This window comes from Elephas maximus, chromosome 20 (genome assembly GCF_024166365.1).
Source record: "Elephas maximus indicus isolate mEleMax1 chromosome 20, mEleMax1 primary haplotype, whole genome shotgun sequence".
Taxonomy (NCBI): domain Eukaryota; kingdom Metazoa; phylum Chordata; class Mammalia; order Proboscidea; family Elephantidae; genus Elephas; species Elephas maximus.
The window spans coordinates 46,933,317-46,953,793 of NC_064838.1; the positions used below are offsets into that span (position 1 = coordinate 46,933,317).

A 20,477-nucleotide genomic window follows, 5' to 3' on the forward strand; every position below is an offset into this window, starting at 1 on the left:
CTGGAATACAAAGAGCCTGTGGACTCCTTCCTGGCAGTAAGAAGCACCCAAACCTTGGAACTAGGCTCCCTTCCGGTTGGGTCTTTGGTAACAAGAGACAATAATTTATCCTATGACACACCTGAATCAATCCTGTTGCTTCTAGCTTCTAGCCAGTTCCCTCAGGCTCCAAGGAAGAGAAGTTATGCAACTCAAGCCGGGTGTGGGTGTGGGTGAGAGAGAGAGAAGTGGGTGGTGCTGGATGTCAGGGCAGGTTGGGGCATGTGCCCATTGTCCAGTGAGGACAATCCAGGCCTCAGCCTATGGCCCTGGGAGGAGAACAGGAGCTGGCTACTTTCCAACATGTGGGGGGTCCTGGAAGGAGCTACCATGCTTCCCAGGGGAGGAAACAGTCATATTCCAAGAGCTGATGGAAGGCCCTTGGCCACCTCCTCAAACACAGATTAGCCACCTTTCAGGGCAGCGAGATTTTGTGGGGCTCAAGTCCACTTATAGCTTAAGCGATAGCCCCGTTAAGCAGAACATGGGGTCACCCAAAAGCACCCTACTCTGACTTCAGCAGCAGCAGGGAGAGGCCTGCTTGTGGGAGTCAGGGGCAGGTGCGTATGTCCTGGGCTCCTGTACCTCCAGAGAAGCCAGGGAGCAAAGAACCCTGCGTTCTAGTCCAGCCTCACTCTGTGTGCAGTGTGACTTTGGGATCTTCTTTGTCCTCTCTGACTTAAGCTTTCTCAGAGGCAGGCAGACAATTTCTCGGGCTATCCAATTTGGGGACTGACTCTTAGCTGTAACAGGTATGCCATCTTTTGGCTCCCCAAGCGTCTGCCTCCAAAGGTGGTGGGGGGGATTAAACCCCTCCCCCAAATCACTAGGTGACTTCCAGGGACCTGAAGCTCCTAGCCCTCCCCCAAGCACAGATACCTGGCAACTTCCAGGTAACCGCTCCTCTGTCCTGGAGCTGCCCATCTCTCAGCAGCATCCCACTTCCCAAGGATGGTGCAAAAAGGAGACATTCACACGTGGGGCCTGAAGACTGCAACTTCACAGACCAGGAGTGGGATGGGACTGAGCTCCCCCAGGGGTTCAATTGTCCCCGGTGGGAACGGTCTGTCCACACTCACTATGTGACCTTCCCAGGTCCTTTCCCCTCTCCTGGCCTCAGATTCTTTACCAAATATAATGGACACACACACAGCCCAGGGCTTGGCCTAGACCTTCCTCAGCACTCAGTAAGTAACCCCCAGCAGAGGGTCTGAAGGTCACTGCTCTGCCTAAGCTCTGCTTACTCTCATGCCATGGGGAAAACTGGGCCAGCTGCCCACTTCTTGGGAAGTCCTGGAATTCCACCACTAGACCTGGCCCCCTTACCTCTGAAGACCTGGTCCAGCAGGAATTGTGCACCCCTATTCTGAGCCAGGGGGATTTGGTGGTTCAGTGGTAGAATTTTCACTTTCTGTGTGGGACTCCTGGGGTTCAATTCCTGGCCAATGCACCTCAACCACAGCTACCGCCCATCTGTCAGTAGAGGCTTGCCTGTTACTATGGTCCTGGACATGTTTCAATGGAGCTTCTAGACTAAGAGAAACTAGCATGAAAGGCCTGGCAATCTACTTCCCAAAACATTAGCCAATAAAAACCCTATGGATCACAATGTTCCCAGGGGCAGTCAGTCATGGGGATGGCATTTCGTTCCATTGCACGTGAGGTGGCCGTGAGCTAGAGGTGGACTCCACTGCAGCTAACAACTACAACTACATTCTGAGCCAAAAAAAGGGGAATGGGGCTGAGCAGCCCCTGAATAACCACCATTTCCTTCTTTTATCCCAGTGAGCAGAGAGGCTTTGCTGATTATGAAAAATAAACCCCTGCTGTCAGCTGTTACCTCCAGACCCGGTGCAGGTAGCAACCACCTTACTTCATGGGAAGAACCAGGCTCTCAAAAGATTTGCACTCACAACTCCTTCTGAAAAGACATGTGTGTGCCAGTTTCTGAAAACAAATTGATCGATTTCCATTGATCAACCTAAAAAACGCCCAGTCCTTTCTAACATGTCCTCAGAGCTCTACTCTTGGCTCAATACCAAGCCCTGACCCTGCCTCAGAATCAGCCCTACCCTTGCAGAGGCTGAGAACACAAAAGTCTGGACCCGATGACAGAGAGCTACTCACACAAATATTATTGCAGCGGATGATGAGACAAGCACCACATTGGACATGTTGTCGTTGGGTGCCGTAGAGTCAGCCGCCCATTCGTGGCAACCCTACGCACATGGGACTAAAACGCTGCCCAGTCCTGTGCCACCCCCATGACCAGCTGGGACCGGGCCATTGTGATTTCACGGGGTTCTTATCGACTGATTTTCAGGAGCAGGTCAGCAGGCCTTTCTGCCTAGTCTGTCTTAGTTCGGAAGCTCCACTAAAATCTTTTTGGCGTTACAGCAAAACTGACATGTGGGTGGTGGCTACGCATGAGGCTCCTCGACCAGGAATCTACCCAGGTCTCTCACCTGGAAGGTGAGACTTCCACCACTGAACCACCACTGCCCTCATGTTAAACATAAACCAGTTGCCACTGAGTCAGATCGTGTTTCATAGAGTTTTCAATGGCTGACTTTTCAGAAGTAGATCACCAGGCCTTTCTCCCGAGGTACCTCTAGACGGACTCGAACTTTCAAACTCTCAGTTAGGAGCCAAGCACATTAACCATTTGCACCACCCAGGGACTCCATATTGAACATACAACCTGGGAATTACGGGCGATGGGGGAGAGATTCTTGGAAATGGAAAACTCAATGGGCTGGACTTTATTATTTGTTTTGTTATCCCCAGAAGACAGCCCAAGGGCTGGCATGGAGTAGGTGCTCAGGAAACATTGGGAGGGAGCAAGGAAGCTGGGTCTTGAAATATAGGAAGAGAGCTTTCCAGACAGAAAGAGCAACATGAGCAGAAATAGAGGGTTGGGACCTATGGCCCTATGACTCCTGCTTCCTGGGGTTGACAGCCTTTTGTAGTTCCCTCCTCTTGGGTATGGGCAGGAGCTGTGACTTGCTTCTAACCAACAGAATACAGCAAAGGGGATGGATGGATGTCTAGCTGGAGTCTCTCAGACCCTTGCTAACTTTGAGAAAGCAAGCTGCCACGTCGGGAAGGCCCACGGGGTACGGAACTGCAGGCAGCCTCTAGTTGCTGAGGGTGGTCTCCACCTGGAAATTGAGGCCTTTAGTCCTACAACCACAAGGATCTTAATCTTGTCAGCAACTCAACCAGCTTGGCTGACACCCTGATTGCAGCCTTGTGAGATCCTGAAGCAGAGGACCCAGTTGAGCCTGACCCACAGAAAATGTGAGGTAATAAATGTGTACTGTTTTAAGCCACCAAGTTTGTGATAATTGTTACACAGTGTTATGGATTGAATAATGCCACCCCCCCCCCCCCAAATATATGTTTTGTAAATCCTAGGCTCTATACCTATGGTTCTAATCCCATTTGGGAATGAGTTGTCTTTGTTATGTGAATGAGGCAGGATGAGTGTAGGGTGTATCTTGAGTCAATCACTTTTTAGATATAAAGGAGATTAAACAAGCAAGCAAGCAGAGATGGGGGAAGAGAGATGCCAAGCCACATGAAGATCACCCAGGAGCAAAAGCTCAAAGAGACAAGGGCCTTCCTCCAGAGCCAACAGAGAAAGAAAGCCTTCCGCTAGAGTCAGCTTCCTGAATTGGGACTTCTAGCCTCCTAAACTGTGAAAAAATAAATTTCTGTTTGTTAAAGTCACCCACTTGTGGTATTTCTGTTATAGCAGCTCTAGATAACTAAGACACACTGCAAGAGATAACTAACACAGGGTCACGCTGAGAAGTCTTTATGGAACTTCAGGTCATTGAGATAGTTGAGGGTAGCTGTTTGGAAACCCTGTTTGGTTAAGTGCTATGACTGCTAACCAAAAAGTCTGCAGTTCAAAGCCACTAGGCACTCTTTGGAAACTCTGTGGGGCAGTTCTACTCTGTCCTACAGGGTTGCTATGAGTCAGAATCAACAGAAACAGGGTTTTTTGTTTGTTTGTTTCTCAGGTGACAAAATAATGGGCATCAGTGGAGGCGGTGGGGGAAGGAGTAGTATGAAGCAGATAATAATGGTCACATTTTACTGGGCATTAGCTGAATGCCAGGCACTACGCTAAGTGATTTACATGTACAAACTTACTTAATCCTCAGAAATGCTAGGATTTAGGCACTTTTATTACCCCCATTTTACAGATGAAGAGATTGAGGTGCAGAGAAATTAAACACACAGCTGATAAGTGATAAAGCTAGAATTCAAGCTAAGAAGCCCAACTGCATTGCCGCCATTTTGAAGTGCTCTGCCGTACATAGCCCTCAAGAGTGAGGGGGCCGGGATGTCCTTTGAGAAACTGTACTCTTCAGGGAATGGCAGTGGGACAGGGGAGTGACACAATCCATTGTGTGTTTGGAAGGCCATCTTCCACAGGGCAGTGAGGAGAGTGGGGAGCCAGGCTGTGGGGACACTTGGTGGATGAGGGAGATTGGGGTGTCTGCAGGATGGGTGAGTCAAGGGGAGACCCAAAGGTAGGCACTGGGGGTAGACCGAGGGAGGTAGAGGACCAAGCGGCAGGGCTGAGATGCTGATAAAAAGCCCCCAGGCCAGCAGACATCCCTGGGGTCAGGGCCAGGTTGAAGTGCACTAGTGGGGCCTGAAGCTTGCTGCCACCCCAGTTCTGCTCTGCAGTCCTGAATCCTGTTCCTCTTCCTCCCAGGAAGCAGAGGGGCTGAGGGACACTCAGTTGCCACCCCAGCCAGTACCTCTGCAGTTGGTCTTCCTTTCCTCCTCCAAGTCCTCCTGGGAAGTACACTCAAAGGCTAATGTTATGCCAGGCGCATAGAGGCCTGATGGGCACAGCCAAAGCCACCACAGAATTCAGACCCCCGCTCTCCCACGCACAGTACCCACCACTCTATGAGGCTCAGGCTTGTCCAGGGTCCCATTGAGCCCATCTCTCCAGCCTCAGCATCCCCTACCAGAAATTAAACAAAACCAGGCATTGACTGGGATAAGCCAGGCTTAGGGCAAACACTGCAATTCATTTTTTAATCTGGAAATTTACAAACCTCTAAGACATCTGGGGTACTGAGCCTCAAAGCAACTGATCCCACACTAGCTAATGAGGGTAGTGGCTTCCCGCTAGAAGGCCTGGCAGCTGGCACTTCTGGGCAGAACCATCCCGAAGCCAAGAAGTGCACTGGTGGCTGGACCGGCTCTTCAGGTGGCCCCACTGGAGGAAATGCCTGAGGGTTCAGCTGAGGGGACTTGGCGCCCCAGCTTTCCTCTCTGCTAAGTCTCCTCCCCCAGGCCCCAGCCACGCTTACGTCTTTATAGAACTGTCCTATACCTGGGCTCTCCAGCCAGCACCTTAGCTCTTTCTGTGCCTCCTGACAAGAATGTCCTTATTCTCCTCCACCCAAAACAAACCAAACCAGTTGCCTTCGAGTTGATTCCAACTCATGGGGACCTCGTGCATACAGAGTAGAGCTGTGCTCCACAGGGTTTTCAAGGCTGTGCGACCTTTCAGAAGCAGATCGCCAGGACTCACTTCTGAGGCACCTCTGGGTGGGTTTGAACCACCCACCTTTCGGTAAGTAGTCACGCACTTAACTGTGCCAGCCAGGGACTCCTTACTATCCTCCAAACCCATTGCCATCAAGTCGATTTCGACAAAGTAGGACTGCTCCTTAGGGTTTCCAAGGAATGGCTGGTGTATTTGAACTGCTGACCTCTTGGTTAGTAGCCAAGCTCTTTAACCACTTCGCCATCAGGGCTCCTGTAAATCCCACTTTCACAGGCCAGAGTCTCCGCAACACCCTTATGAATCCCAACAGAGATGCCATTTCCCTTCTCTAAGACCCCCAACACTCCTGCCTCCCTCGGGTGCCCTCACAACATTTTGCCTCATATGATAGTATCTGTATGTTCTTCTCATCCTTGACTGAGCCACCTAGGGCCAGGGCTGGATCTGGCTCATCTTTGCACCGTCCGCCATGCAGGCTACAGAGCTCTACTCAATGACCCCCGCAAAAGCTGGCACAGGAGTGTATGCTGGTGAGTTGAGGCAGCCTTAGAGGAAGCCAGTGCACAGGGGGAGATTTCTAACAAACTAGCAGGTGTTTTTTCCCATTCTTCGCCAATAGCCTGGGAACCTTGTATCCATCACTCGGGGAGGGGGTTTGGAATGGAGTCTGCCCTACCTATATCTTCTTATCACTCACTTCTCCCCACCCCAAGCATACATGAAAACTTTTTACTGCAAGCACCTGCAATTCCCTGCCCGAGAGCTTTTTTTTTTTTTTTACAGAACTGGTGGTGAGCCAACTTGGCCCAAGGATTTTCACCTCCTGGTATTCACACCCTTGTGTAACTGCCTGCACACTCAGGGACAGTTCACGGCATGGGCCAGAAGTGCTGGGGGTTGTCATCTCTGGGAGCAGCCTTCAACCATGAGAGTGGAGTGATGGGCAGATAGCCTAGCATCCTTGACCTACAGATGAGACAATGCTAAGGTGTATTCTACAGTCTCCCAGGGGTCCCTGTTGGGATTGCACCCCAGATGCCCGCAGTGGTAAACTGTATGGCCTCTCTTCCCTGTCTCACTTTCTCACCTTCCTGCCAGTGTTTCCTAGAATCACCTCCCAAATTAATTCTGGTCTTGGGGTCTGTTTCTAGAGGAATCTAGCAGGGGGCAACAGAATAGAAAGCTGAGAAAAGACCGTGTCATTTTGCTAATGGGAGATAATGCCAGATGCCTCTGAGGGAAGTTTCAAGGCTGATGGGGAAGTGTTAACAGCAAAAAAAAAGTTCTTAGAACTCGAGAGCAAAGTGGCCTGGGCCTGTTCCTCAGACAGAGCCCTAGGGAGGTAGAAAGAGCTCAGGGAGGAATGGCCTTTTGGGGTGAGACTGCCTCTCTCCCAGAGATCTGATTCCGAAGGCAGAGCTGGAAGCCTCAGGTAGGTTCCTGACCCCACAGGCACAGCAAGGAAGCAACCAGGAACCCCAGAACCAGACCACCATGGGGACACGTGAATGCCTGGACCTAGACCAGCTCCCAGAGCTTTGACCCAACCCCCCAAAAAGGCAATAATCCTAGAAAACAGCTGTAGCAGAGCAAGGGCTCAGAATCAGAGATGATTTGGGTAATGGAGTATAAAGTACATTTCCTACACACCTGAGTTTAAGGACCCAGCAGTAGCTGCTAGACTAGCATCTCTTCCTCTTCAGGGTCCTCCCCAGGCCTTCTAGGACCACTGAGGACGCTAGGACCCTAATCCACAGAGTGAGGTCTGAAGTCCAGTGAATCACCTTCTACATATCTCCTCTCCCTTTGGGATCTCCTGGGGCTCAGAGTTTCCCTGACACCATGCCCAAGCCAGCCAGGCCCAGAGCCTGTCAGGAAGCAGTCAGAGGCCAAACCTCTCCATCCATGGGGAGAAAAGCTCCTTCTGGGGGTGTATGGGGTTGTGGGGGCGGGGCAGGGACTCTCCAGTTCCTTCTCAGTAGATGCTCAATACCTCCCAGCTCTGCTTTTCTCCCCGTGCCCACCCTGCCCTTGCCTGAAGGCCATAACATCTTGAGGCTGGAGTTCCCCTCCTGTTCCCCAGTGTCTGGATACTGAACATCTGCCCTGGCCATATTCACTGACAGGTCCCCCAGCCTTGTTGGCTCAATAGCACCCAGCCCAACAAGAGAGTCTTCAACTGGGACCACGTGGTCAGAAGGCAACAGACCTCACTTAAGGCTCGCAAAGAAAGGGGCTTCTTAACCCTGATTCACTGACCCCTACAGGATACACAGAAACCAGAGTGTCCATGAACGTGGATTGGAAAAAATGGCATCTGGCACTGTGGTTAAGTGCTCGGCTGCTTACCCTAAGGTCAGTAGTTTGAACCCACCAGCTGCTCTGTGGAAGAAAGACGTGGCAGTTTGCTTCCATAAAGATTACAGCCTTGGAAACCCTGTGGGGCAGTTCTACTCTATCTCGTAGGGTCATTCTGAGTCGGAATCAACTTGACAGCAATGGGTTTGGTTTTTTGGTTTTATTTTCATTAACTTTTAATTGAAATTTAGCATTTTTTTTTTCCATTATGAAAGCAGGCAACAAAGCACAGTGAGTGGAGTCCCTGGGTGGCACTCTAGTACTAACCAAAAGGTTGGCAGTTCAAATCCACCAAGAAACACCTTAGAAGAAAGACCTGGCTATCTGTTTCCGAACGATCAGCTGTTGAATACCCTATGGACCACAGTTCTATTCTGACACACATGGGGTCACCATGAGTCAGAATCAACTCGACAGCAACTGATTTTTTATCACAGGCTCTGCGACTTCGTCTCCAGTAGAAACCCCAGACATTTGCATCTCACGTTACCACTGGTAATGTCTTGAAATGTCATTGACGATCATCACTACTGTAAAATCATGGCAGTTACTTAGCCCACCGCTAGATCTTAATATCTGATGAACAAATAAACGCATGCTTCACTATGACACAAATTTGTTTTTCATATTGTTTTGATAACTATATTTCAATTGATTTCCTTTGTAATCCTTCAAGTTTTATATCTCTTGCATTTAAAAACTTCATCCTGAGAAGGGTCTACAGGCTTCACCAGGATGCCAATAAAAAGGTAGTAAAAAGGTCTGAACCCCTGCCAAGGGAAGACCCCTGGGAAGGAGGAAAGGGGTAGCATCCAGTTAAGAAGGGTCTTCATTCAATCTTCAAAGAGGTGACCCAGGAGGTCATAGAAAAAAGTATTCTGGGCCAGGCGTGCTGGCAGCCAGACTCTGGAAAACAATAGCCCAGCAAATGGCTTTATTCCATCTTTTCTACTCTTTTTTTTTTTTTAAACTTGTTGTATTTATAGCTTCAATTTCTGAACTTTGCCATTGTGCCCAGCATGGAGCTTGGCAGGAGGGGGTTCCTGACATGGTGGAGTGAAAAGTAAGGACCTGAGGAGCACCAGTCTGTGGCCCCCTGGATTAGGGGCTGGGTGGTGGCCAGGGGCCCAGGGGTCAGCCCTCAGTTTCTCAGTTGGGGGTTAGGAGTGAAAGAGCGTAAGTTCCAGAGGTTTCCTGGAAACAGCTCATGTTGGCTGTCAGTCAGGGCTGGTGAGACAGAGCCAAAAGTGAGCTCCAGGACCCAAACTGGAGTGAATGAACACTAAGTGCCTGCCCTGGGGAGTCACTGGCTGACAGGACCTCCTCAAGCACTTCAGGTAAAGGGAGAGCAACACTGGCAAGCTAGCTGTGGCAGAGATGTTGGGTGGCTCCCCAGTCATTGTCCTCTGCTTTTCCCTTAGGGTAGCAGATGCTTTGGGGGCCCATATCTGATTATAACCATGGTGTGGTGGCCAGTTCTGTGCAGGTTCTCAGCATCCCACCTCAAGAGCATATAAGACTCTCCCTTTACCTGCCTCAGGGCTATCTCTGAAACCACAGCCAAGAGTGAATTTGCCAGAGTCTAACCTGTGGATAAATGCTCCAGCCTCCTGCCCTCAGCACAGATGACTCTGGAAGACCTCCGAGGTCGTGCTGAGTGGATCCCCCATTCTCTACAGCAGAGACCTTGATAATACACTCCCTGCTCTCTTCCTCCAGTCCCCAGGAATCACCTCCCAAATTAACTACCTGCCTGGACCCAGACCCTGTCCCAGGCTCCGCTTTCAGGGAGATCCAAACTAAGACACATAGTAATAGAATTTTTAGTTAGGCACATGACCGCCCTGAATAAAGGCTACGTTTTCCAGTCACCTGTTATAGCTAGATGTAACCATGTGACAAAGTCGTGGCAAATGGGATATGAAAACAGGCGACTGCGCAACTTCCAGGTCACTCAGTTAATAGGAAAGGGCGTGCCCTCTCCTTCCCCTTTTGCCTTTCCCACTAGCTGAAATGCAGAAGTGGTGGTGAGCCAACTTGGCCCAAGGATCTTCATCCCCTGGTACTCACACCCTTCTGTGGGCCTCCCACATTAAATCCCACATTGACCTGTGTGACCAATAGAATATGACAGAAGGGACGGTGTGTGACTTCCAAGGCATTGTAGCTTCCATCTTGGTCTCTTGAATCCCTTGTTCTGGGGAAGCCAGTCACCACATCATCAGGACACTCAAACAGCCTACCACAGAGATCCAGGTGGAGAGGAACTGAGGCCTTCTGCCAATAGCCATGTGAGTGAGCCACCTCAAAAGTGGATCCTCCAACACTAGTCCAGCCTTCGGATAACTGCAGCCCTCACTGACAGCTGATTACAAACACATGAAAATCATCAAGCCAAAACAGTCCAGCCAACTTGTTCCCAAATTCCTGAACCACAGAAACTGTGAGAGGTAATAAGTCACTTATTGAAGCCACTAAACTTCAGGATAATTTGTTACACAGCATTAGATAACCGATACAGGGTAATTAACATCCAAAGGATGGTAGAGAAGCAAGGTAGAAGGATCCCAGGCCCTTAACATCACAGTGCGAGCCCCCATACCAACTCTGGCTTCTATGTGAAAAAGAAACTTCTGTCTCATTTAACCCACTGTCTTTTTTTGGTCTCACATTTTTTTTTTTTTTATCACGTTAGCTGAAGCTATATCCTAACTAATACAGCATCTGAAACTGCTCCCCACATGTTCTTTCCTGACAGCATTTACATGGAAATGATCTAAAGAAAGAGAGACCCGTGTTGCCAGTAAGATCCTGTGCAGGCTCTCAGCACACACAGACTCTCAGGATTTCTTCTAGACGGCAAACAGATGGCCTTGGGCTAGAGGAGATGCAGAAAGCCAGCTCAAGACACTCCTCACTACGAAAGAGCAGCAAATGCTAGCAGGACTGAAGGGGATGCCTGGGAAAACCACATTGGCTCCAGTCACTATTAGGAGATGGAGCACAGAATCATATTAAGACAAAAAAGAAAAAGCACCAGACCCAGAAGAAGACTCCACAGGTCAGGAGGTTACCATGAAGATTCATAGGACATGCCTCTCCCTGCATGGGTGGTGCGAATGGTTACTGTGCTCACTGTTAAACAAAAGGTTGGAGGTTCGAGTCCACCCAGAGGTGCCTCGAAAGAAAGGCCTGGCAATCTACTGAAAAAATCAGCCACAGAAAACCCTAACAAGCACAGTTCTACTCTCACACACATGGGGTCACCACGAGTTAGAATCAACTCAAGGGTAACTGGCTTGGTTTTGGTTTTTGGTCACAGAACTAAAACAAGCCTTTACTCCTTACTCCTTTCTTATTCCTCCTCAATATGGACTCCTGCACTCTGCTGTCCCAAACAACTTGGAGAGAAGGAGTATCACTGGGGACACAGTATTAGGACTCTCTCCATTTCAAGTGACAGAAAGCCGGCATACACTGGCTTAAGCAAAGCAGGGATTTATAGCTCAGAACCTGGAAAGCACATGGGTAGGCTAGCTTTAGGGGTCCCTGGGTGGCACAAACAGTTTGCTCTCAGCTGCTAACCAAAAGGTTGGCAGTTTAAACCCACCCAGCAGTGACATGGAAGAAAGGCCTGGCAATCTGCTTTTGTGAAGATTACAGCCAAAAAAACCCTACGGAGCAGTTCCCACTGTAACAAATGGAGTCGCCATGAGTCAGAATCAACAGCAACTAATGACAACAACATGATGACATGCTTTAGGCCCAGCTGGATCAAGGGGCTCAAGCAATGTCATCAGGAATCTCTCTCTCACCTTCTCTTGAATCTTATTTCTTATGTATTGTCTCAAATCTCAGGCAGGTAAACATGACCACAGCGGTAGGTGGCTTACATTTTCCTGGCATAATAGCAGAAAAGCATGCTTCTTTTCCCATATTTCAGCAAAAGTTTCAGGGTTAATGCTCATTTGCCCAGCTTGGGGCATGTGACCATCGCCCTGATTCTCACTGGCCAGGCCCAGGGCAAGTACACACCACTGGAGCCAGAGTGAAGGATGACCCTCGCCCAACTACTGAACCTCATAAAGAGTTGTAGTTTCCACCCCAAAATCAAGATGGTGTAAGCAGAAGGGTGCTGGATAACAGACACATTCTACACGGGGGTGTTTTCCACACTGACATCTGGAGGACGAGGGAAGTGGCTCTGACAGCTGAGGAGTGGCCAGCATGTGCCAGGCTAGAGCAGACCTGGCCGTGGTAGGATGTGTCCAGCCCATCCCTGGGGCAGGGAGGCTGAGACCCCAGCTTTAGTCTGACCCCAGATGAAGAGAATCTCAGACCCAAGCTGCCCCTTGAATTGGCACTTTCCGTAAACTAGGGGTGGGCCATTCCTTTTATGGACACAGCTCTGTACTTTCCTGGGACGCGACCCTCCTCATGGTCCTGCAGTGGTGCCCAATTGCCCTCAATGTGGCCTAGGCTCCAGTCTGCATGACCTCTGCCTCTGCTTCCTCCCCACCCCGACTAGAGGGGACAAGCGTGCGCGCGCGCACACTCACACACACACACACACACACAAGTCCTCTGCTGCAGCCAGTCCAAGACCTCCTCTCTCTTCAGCACACAGTGCTGCGCCCCTCCTCTGATCCGCACGGTCAGAAGTGGCTGAGCCTCACCCTGCAGCCCCCACAGACACCCTACCTCACCCCTGCAGAGAATTCTGGTCTCCCCAGCCAGCCTGGGGCTCTCAGGGCAGGGCCTGAGTTTCCTCCTTGTTCCCCCGGCCCTCTTTTCCTCCCCCTTGGGGAGGACAGAGCTAGGTCTAGACTCAAAGGGGAGGATTTATAATCTCCACTTTGGAGCCCCCACGAGGCAAGAGAAACCGACACCAATCTAGGCAGCTTCCTAGAGGTGGTGGCAGGTGTAAGTGTTCTCCTAGGCGCAGCAGAGCTGCTGAGGCTGTCAGTGCACCTGTTCCCATCCCTCTGGGCCCTGTGCCATCCTAGGTGAGATGAGGCCAAGGGGCAGGGACTGCTGGCAAGTGACTAGGGCCTGGGCAGGATCCAGGCTAGGGAGGAAGTGAGAGAGGCTTGAACAGCTGAGGCTATTTTTACCCAGACCTGTGCAAACAGAGGTGTGGGCTGGTCTGGCCGGTTCTTCCCTCCCCAGGTGTCTGGTCTCAGAGCCCCTTACCAGGACAGACCAGGAAGGCAGCACCCGCTGGGTTGGGAGCCCAAGGGAAGGAGTGGGTGGAGGAAGGGCCGGTGTGAGAACAGCCCCCATGTGCCCCAGAGACTCCCAGACTTGAGGCCCTGGTTCCCTTCTCAGGGTGCTAAACTCAAAGAAGGACACTGCCTGCTAGGTGCCAGCCACACTCTCCCACTCCCCAGAGTGATCCTCACCCCTCTCCTGTGCCCTGTGTGGGGCTGGGGCTGTGATCAAGATTAGGGGTCAGCCTGGGCTCAGAGATCAAGCTGGGTAGAGGCCTATGATCAGGGTTAGGGGTCAGATTGGAGTCAGGGGTCAGGCTGGGCTGGGCCAAGGCCTAGGATCAGGATTAAGGGTCAGCTTGGAATCAGAGGGCACTCTGGGAGGAGGCCTGTGATCAGGTTAGAGGTCAGCCTAGGGTTTGGATCAGCCTAGGGGCAGGGGTCAGGCTTGGCCAAGGATTGGAATCAGAGATAAATCAAAGCTAGCAAAGCCTCCTGGAGGAGCTTCACTAACACTGGCTCTGGGCTTGTCATCCCAGCAGTGGCCCCCAGGCGGCCCCCCAGAGTGGGTGACTGACATGGATCAAAGCCCTGAAGCATGACAGAGGCTCCTCTGAGAATGAATGTGGGGGAAGCATCCTGGCAGAAGGAACGGCCCAAGCAAAGGACCCAGGTAGTACAGAGCCTCCAAGGCCGGGCTAAGGAAGACCCCAAAGGAGTTTCCCGCAGAGCCAGGTGAGAAGACAGCGTCAGAAACCTGGGGCCGAGGGAGGGACAGCATCAGCTTTGGGTTTTAGGACGATTCATTCATTCGTTCATTCCACAAATATGAGTAGAGGCCTTTCCATATGCCAGGCCCCGTTCTAGGGACATGCTATACATTGACGGACCAAACAGCTACAAATTGCTGCCTTTGTGGAACTTATGTTCTACCCGGTTGAGATAGATAATAAACGTAACAAAGTAAACTCACAAAGAATTAAATGACATACAACTTAGAAGGTGATAAGTCCAGAGTAAGGGGGCTCAGGAATTTGAGGGGAGGAGGAGTTCACGGCATTAAACAGGGGGGGCTGGGTAGGCTGCCTTGAGGAGAGAGGGAGGGAGCTTTGGGGATACCTGGGGCAGAGCATTCCTGGTAGAGGGCACAGCCAGTGCAAAGATACTAAACAGAAGGGCAAGTTCTAGGAATAGCAAGGAGGTCATTGTGGCTGGAGTAGATGAGAACAGAGGTAAAGGGGAGGTGATGCGGGAATCGCAGACAGGCCCTGAAAACACCTGAGCCTTTCCCACCAGTGAGCAGCACTTTGAACTAAGAAGCAACAGGATCTCACTTATGTTTTAAAATAATCAGACTTAGAGGAATATGTTCAATAGCACCAAATTCACTGCTATCCAGCCCCACGTGTTACAGAGTAGAACTGCTCCGTAATGTTTTCTTGGCTGTAACCTTTAAGGAAGCAGGTTGCCAGGCCTTCTGCAGTGTGATAGGGTGGGTTCAAACCGCCACCCCGGGACGCAGTCAGTAAACTCAGACAGTGGGAAGCTATTGTACAGGACCAATGACCCAGTTTCTTCAAAGAGAACTTGCAAGGAAAACAGAGACACAGGCAGAGAGATGGAGGGGACCTCCATACTAAATTCTAATGTGTGAACCTTATTTAAACAGACAATTGGTTAAAAAAAAAATTTTTTTTAAGACATTTTTAAGGCAAGGATTGAAAACTAAATAATGACTAAAACAGAACAAAACCCTTGGCCATCTAGTAGATTCCAACTCATGTTGTTGTTTAGGTGCCATCGAGTCAGTTCCGACTCATAGTGACCCTAAGTACTACAGAACAAAACACTGCCCAGTCCTGTGTCATGCCCACAATCGTTGTTATGCTTGAGCCCATTGTTGCAGCCACTATGTCAATCCATCTCGTTCAGGGTGTCCCTCTTCTTCGCTGACCCTGTACTTTACCAAGCATGATGTCCTTCTCCATGATAACATGATAACATGTCCAAAGTATGTAAGACACAGTCTCGCCACCCTTGCTTCTAAGGAGCATTCTGGTTGCACTTCTTCTAAGACAGAATTGTTTGTTCTTTTGGCAGTCCATGGTATATTCAATATTCTTCACCAAAACCACAATTCAAAGGCGTCAATTCTTCTTCAGTCTTCCTTATTCATTGCCCAGCTTTCACATGCATGTGATGCGATTGAAAATACCATGGCTTGTTTCAGGTGCACCTTAGTCTTCAAGGTGACATCTTTGCTTTTCCACACCTTAAAGAGGTCTTTCACAGCAGATTTGCCTAACGCGATGCTTTTTTTGATTTCTTGACTGCTGCTTCCATGGGTGTTGATTGTGGAGCCAAGTAAAATGAAACCCTTGACAACTTCAATCTTTTCTCCATTTATCATGATGTTGCTTATTGGTTCAGTTGTGAGGATTTGCGTTTTCTTTATGTTGCGGTGTAATCCACACTGAGGAAACCCTGGTGGTGTAGTGGTTAAGAGCTGCAGCTGCTAACCAAAAAGTCGGCAGTTCAATCCACCAGGCGCTCCTTGGAAACTCTACGGGGCAGTTCTACTCTGTCCTATAGGGTCGCTATGAGTCAGAATTGACTGGACCGCAATGGGTTTAATCCATACTGAAGGCTATGGTCTTTGATCTTCATCAGTAAGTGCTTGAAGTCCTCTTCATTTTCAGCAAGCAAGGTTGTGTCATCTGCATAACATAGGTTGTTAATGAGTCTTCCTCCAATCCTTTTGCCCCATTCTTCATAGAGTCCAACTTGTTGGATTATTTGCTCAGCATACAGATTGAATAGGTACGGTGAAGGGATACAACCCTGACACACTCCTTTCCTGACTTTAACCCATCCAGTATCCCCTTGTTCTGTTTGAACAACTGCCTCTTGATCTATGTAAAGGTTCCTCATGAGCACAATTAAGTGTTCTGGAATTCCCAGTCTTCGCAATGTTATGATCCACACAGTTGAATTCCTTTGCATAGTCAATAAAACACAGGTAAACATCTTTCAGGTATTCTCTGCTTTCAGCCAGGATCCATCTGACATCAGCAATGATATCCCTGGTTCCACGTCCTCATCTGAATCCAGCCTGAATTTCTGGCAGTTTCCTGTTGATATACTCCTGCAGCTGCTTTTGAATGACCTTCCGCAAAATTTTACTTGCATGTAATATTAATGGTACTGTTCGATAATTTTTGCCTTTGGTTGGATGACCTTTCCTGGTAATAAGCTTAAATACGGATCTCTTCCAGGCAGCTAGCCAGGTAGCTGTCTTCCAAATTTCTTGGCATAGGTGAGTGGGCACTTCCAGCGCTGCATCAGTTTGTTGAAACATCTCCATTGATATTCCGTCTATTCCTGGAGCCTTGTTTTTCACCAATGCTTCGGTGCAGCTTGGACTTCTTCCTTCAGGACCTCTTGAAATGGCTGAATGTCGGCCAATTCTTTTTGGTATAGTGGCTCTGTGTATTCCTTCCATCTTCTTCTGATGCTTCCTACATAGTTTAATATTTTCCCCATGGAATCCTTCACTATTGCAACTCAAGCCTTGAATTTTTTCTTCAGTTCTTTTGGCTTGAGAAATGCTGAGCATGTTCTTCCCTTTTGGTTTTCTATCTCCAGTTCTTTGCACATGTCTTTACTTTGTCTTCTCGAGCCACCCTTTGAAATTTTCTGTTCAGTTCTTTTACTTCATCATTTCTTCTTTTTGCTTTAGCTACTCGAAGTTCAAGACCAAGTTTTAGAGTCTCTTCTGACATCCATTTTGGTCTTTTCTTTCTTGTCTTTTTAATGACCTCTTGATTTCTTCATGGACGATGTCTTTGATGTCATTCCACAACTCATCTGGACAGAATAGAGCTGGCCATAAGGTTTCCAAGGAGCAGCTGGGAGATTCAAACTGCCAACTTTTTGGTTAGCAGCTGAACTCTTAACCACTATGCCACCAAGGCTCAAAGTGATGACCGATTATTTAGTATTATTAAGGAATTTGGCGGGGGGAGGTTTAGGTGTTATGTGATAATGATATTGTGGTTATTATTTTTAAGAGTCCTTCCTTATCCATTAGATGGGACCCTGGTGGCGCAGTGGCTAAGAGTTCAGCTGCTAACCAAAAGATCAGCAGTTCGAATCTACCAACTGCTCCCTAGAAACCCTATGCGGCAGTTTTACTCTTTCCTATAGGGTTGTTACCAGTCAGAATCAACTGGGCAACAGGCTTGATGCTTGGTCTTTATCCTTTAGCTAAGCAGCCCTGCTGATGCAATGGTTAAGCACTCAGCTGCTAACCGAAAAATCGGATGTTCAAATCCACCCAGCAGTGAAATCACCCAGAAACTCTGTGGGAGAAAAGACCTGGTCACCTGCTCCCATAAAGATTACAGCCTTGGAAACCCTAAGGGGTGGTTCAACTCTGGCCTATAATGTCTGTATGAGTCGGAATCGACTCGACGGCACACAACAACAACATCCTTTAAATATGTACTGAAATATTGACAGATAAAACGAAAATCTGTAATTCAATTCAAATCATCGAAGTCGGGTTGGGGGCACAGAAGAAGCAAGCTAAGTATTGGGTAAGTGGGAGTTCATTATATTACTTTATCTACCTTGTATATTTTGAAGTTCTTCTTAATAGATTAAAAAATAATAATAACACTTAACCTGGCTGCTGAGATTGGGAAGTGGGGGCCAAGAGGCAGCCAGGGATTATGAGAAAGGTACAGCAGTGAGAAGGTGAGCAGGCCAGGGAGGAGATGACCACTCCACGGAGACCTGAGACAGGACGCAAAAGATGGGAGGGAGGGGACAGGAAAGGGCTTGCAAGACAAGGCATCCCTTCCCCCTCCTCACCCCAGCACTGGGTTTCCTCCCCTTCCCTTGCTCAGTCCTTTCTCCTGCCCCCCCTTTCCTCCCTCTATCCACTCTTCCTTACCCTCTCTTCCTCACTCCTCCTTCTCTACCTCTCCTTCCGAATCCTTCTTCTCCCCTCTTCTTGCATCTTCCAGACCTGCTTCCCTGCTCTGCCCAAATGATCCCTCGCAACCGGCTTTTTCTCTGTAGCTGGGTTGCCAGGCACCTCCAGCTTGATTTCCTTGGTCACAGACCCTCAGCCTCCTTCTGAGGCCTGCTGTCTCCTCACTAAGCGTTTCCTCCTCCAAATTTCCTTCCAAGGAGGAAAGCACTTCCCTCCTCAGAGCAGGCACCACCTCAGCCTAAGGCAGCTCTGTCCCAGCCTGTTGGGGAGAAGGACAAGCATGGGGTGACCAGTAGGACCCAACTTTTCAAGGAGAACTTAAGGTGGTCTTGGTGGTTCTTCTCCCTGGAAACAATCCCTTTCCTGGGTAGATCTCTCACTGCAAGGGAAGGCTGAGGCTGGGGAGGAAGTAATTTCCTGGTCAGGCCTTTGTCTGGAGGCCCTGCAGGAGGAGAAGGGAGGATTTCCCTGAGGTTCCCCCCCGAGACTTCCTCCCTTGGGCAGCACTGGACTCCCTGCCTGTTCCCACCTCAGGTAGGGTTGCAGTGTGCACAAGGAGGCTGGCTACAAGCCCCCCAAATTAATTCGAATTCTAGGAAATAAAGACAAGCCATGTTTCTTGTAGAAACCCTGGTGGCATAGTGGTTAAGAGCTACTGCTGCTAACCAAAAGGTTGGCAGTTTGATTCCACCAGGCACTCCTTGGAAACCCTAGGGGGCAGTTCTACTCTGTCCTGTAGGGTCACTATGAGTCGGAATCGACTCGACAGCAGCTTGTTTAGTTTTTAGCTTAGTATGTTTCTTGTACCTCAGAGTTGGTGGACTGAGATTCCCACCCAAGTCAAAAGAAAGGAAGGGAAAGGGCTTCTGGCTCCAGCAGGGCCTGGGCTTGGCTGTACCACAGCCCAGATTGTAGACCATAGCCCGTACCCAGTGGTGGTGCAACAACCCACCTTGCAACTTATAGGCTGCCATCAAGGTCTGTGCCACTCTCTTTAAGGCCTCAAGACCCTAAAATGGCCTATCACAACAGGGAGGGTGACACACATTCCTGGTGGTGTCAGACAGCAGAGCTGGGGTTCTGATAACCACAGTAATATAGATGATAATAAGAAACATTTTAGTGAGTATGGCTTGGCCTGACCCAAGCCATAGTATTTTCATTCTCCTCATCTGCCTTCAAAAGCTTGACATGATAAAGACCAAAGGAGAATTGATGCCTTTGAATTATGCTGTTGGCAAAGAATATTGCATATACCATGGACTGCCAGAAGAACAAACAAATCTGTCTTGGAAGAAGTACAGCCAGAATGCTCCTTAGAAGCATGAATGGCGAGACTTTGTCTCACGTACTTGGGAGATGTTATCAAGAGAGACCAGTCCCTGGAGAAGGACATCATGCTTGGTAAAGTAGAGGGTCAGCCAAAAAGAGGAAGACCTTCAACGAGATGGATTGACATAGTGGCTAAAACGATGGGCTCAAGCACAGCAAGAGTTGTGAGGATGGTACAGGTCTTGGCACTGTTTCATTGTGCTGTGCATGGGGTCTTTATGAGTTGGAATCGACTCAACAGAACCTAAAACAAGTGAATATGGCTGTTTGCCTGTGGGCATGCTCAGGCTGGACAAATCCTGGAGACCATTTTGCTGGACATCTGTGGCCAGGATGAGGGACAGAGGAGGGACCAGAGCTAGGCTCTCTCAGTCTAGCACAGGTCTCTTGTTCTCTCTGCTCAGTCTTCAAGTCACAGCCTGGCCCGAGTCCTGGAGCCCACTTGCAGTCCAGAGCATTACACAGTGGCCACTACGATGCCCTCAGGTCAAAGCCTTGGTCCTCCTGATGGGGAAAAAAGAAGTCAGCTGGATGCTCCCACCCTGTCTGCAAGGTCCAGGATAATAACTGTGCCTGGCATTTCCCATGGCTGGGCTGGGCTCTGCCTTCTCCACCCACGGAAGCCCAGACTTCGGGTTCATCTCTTTCTGCAGACATCTGGTTTATCCAGAGCGGCCTCCGTGTTCCCACCCCAGATCCTTGCCTCCAATCTTGACTTCCATCTGGCAGGAGAGACCGGCCTCTGCAGACACATCTCCTAGGCTCAGGTATCCTAACCTCACAGGCAGTGGCTGGCAGTGATATGCCTGAGGCACATCAGCTATGACTACACCTGCCTCAACTCTGCCCCCTTGGAACAGTCATGGTTTGTCTGGATTGTCTTAGTTCAGGTTCAGGAAGTGAGATATCTCTGTAGTTGGTTGACCTTCATATGTTGTTGCTTAATAATTTTTGCCTTTATGTTCATACATGAACATCCAATTAAATTAATATATAA

The 20,477-nt window shown here is 49.3% G+C and overlaps 1 protein-coding gene and 1 long non-coding RNA gene across 7 annotated transcripts in view; one reads left to right on the plus strand and one right to left on the minus strand.

The window, feature by feature from the left end:
• Positions 1-20,477, minus strand: part of LYZL4 (lysozyme like 4) — a 136,554-nt gene that overhangs the window by 111,672 nt on the left and 4,405 nt on the right. Inside the window, exon 1 of one of the 4 annotated variants that reach the window (XM_049862324.1) lies at positions 122-153. The exons of the other annotated variants lie outside the window; for them this stretch is intronic. The gene's annotated coding sequence lies outside the window, so the exon portion shown is untranslated. Of the gene's footprint in view, positions 1-121; positions 154-20,477 lie in introns of those variants that run through there. 4 annotated transcript variants of the gene reach the window in all.
• Positions 5,450-8,543, plus strand: LOC126063861 (uncharacterized). 3 transcript variants are annotated; one of them, XR_007514414.1, is made up of 5 exons: positions 5,450-5,647; positions 6,057-6,111; positions 6,365-7,344; positions 7,708-7,936; positions 8,158-8,543. It is a non-coding gene; the product is annotated as an uncharacterized LOC126063861 (long non-coding RNA). The 3 variants fall into 3 exon arrangements; XR_007514415.1 differs by having other exon boundaries at positions 6,365-6,569; positions 8,155-8,543; XR_007514413.1 differs by having other exon boundaries at positions 6,365-6,569.